We start from the raw sequence: 1,532 nt of genomic DNA, 5'->3' as shown, positions 1-1,532 counted from the left end.
ACTGGTTAGCAAGATGCTTCCGACAAACCGGCCACAACTAAAACGCTTGCGAACCTTCCGCCACAACAATCCTGCTCCCTTGATAATCGACCAATCACATTCACTTTATTCACTCGTGTAAATTCGTGCACCACATGGGAGAATTCGGAAATGCAACCGTTGGAATAGTCTCTTCCCTACGACTTTAAATAAGCTAGAAATTAAGCCTTTCTTCTTTTTTTTTTTTACCTTAATCTGACCAGAATATTCTGAAATAGATTAGTTTCTGTAACTTTATCAGGAAAAAGAATTTGCATTATTTTTGTAGGAGGAGACTCATCCACGACCTCCGACACTAAACTCTCCTCCTCTTGCATGTTTCCTCTGTCCATAGCGTTCCTTGACAGCGTCGTTTCTAAGTCACCAATTTATTGCTACTTGGTCCCAATGGAATTTTCGCAGAAATCTAGGCAGCTTTGCGAAGTTTTTGTAAGCATATCAGCCTTTCAGGGCTCTGTTCACCACATTACAGCACAAACGCCAGATATACTGAAAGTTGTTTAAATGACACTGACACCTCGTGCAGAGGTTCCCGCCTTAGACGCCAACACTGATCACTGCAGTTCCATTTTCTAATAAATGTTTTGAGAAATGAGAAAGATATCTGTGCAATGCAAATTAAAAAAATATTTATTGTAAAGTATGTAATAATTTCATATTTAAAGTGCTTTCAGAAGTTTGAATTCTGAATATGTCCGGACTTTTCCTTTGAAGTTAAATTTCGGTCTACAGGTGTTTTAATCAAATCAATAGACTTTAGAAGCGTAACTGTTGCTAAACATTAATGTGAGGGTGGGGGTTATAAAACGACTGTAAAACATCTCTGAAATATAACAAAAAGACACATTCACAAGTGAAAATAATTTAAAATTCCTACCAAATCCTCTAAAATGGACACCACTGCAAACTCAAAGCATATGATGCTCAGAGAAATTATATAGAAAACCCTCAACTAGATAGTAGATAGTTTCAAGACTACACATATTTTTACAGTATTTACATATATGACATTAATCTTTCCAGTGTAGACTTTTTAGATGTACATGAAAAGATAAATGCTGAGGATATTTATCAATGTGTAAACATGTTAAACCCTTTCAGTGTCTGCATTGTTAAAATAACTTAATGTTTGCCTCGAATGCCTTCTGGATGCAAGGATTTACTGTAATCTTTATACAGACGAGCTAAATGTCACAGAAAACTTTTAAAATGATGCTTTTCAACAGCTTTTTTATTTCTTTCCTTTGTGAAGTTCGGCAGTTTAGATAAACCACATTTTAAAGTCTGAAGAGTCTTGTGGGTGTTGTCAGCTTGTACCCCACTCTCCAGATCCTCTGAGAAACAAGCAGACTTTCCCACACGCCTAATCTTGAATCAGAATTGCTGATGAAAGACGAGCGGGATCCAAATTTAAAATACATAAACACAACCACACCTCCGCAGGATGAAAACAAATCCTCCGCTGCATCTGTATTCAGCTCACTTTGGAGTTT

Source organism: Cyprinodon variegatus, unplaced genomic scaffold (assembly GCF_000732505.1).
Source record: "Cyprinodon variegatus isolate N-32 unplaced genomic scaffold, C_variegatus-1.0 Scaffold247, whole genome shotgun sequence".
NCBI lineage: Eukaryota > Metazoa > Chordata > Actinopteri > Cyprinodontiformes > Cyprinodontidae > Cyprinodon > Cyprinodon variegatus.
Note: the sequence above shows the minus strand (reverse complement) of the source record.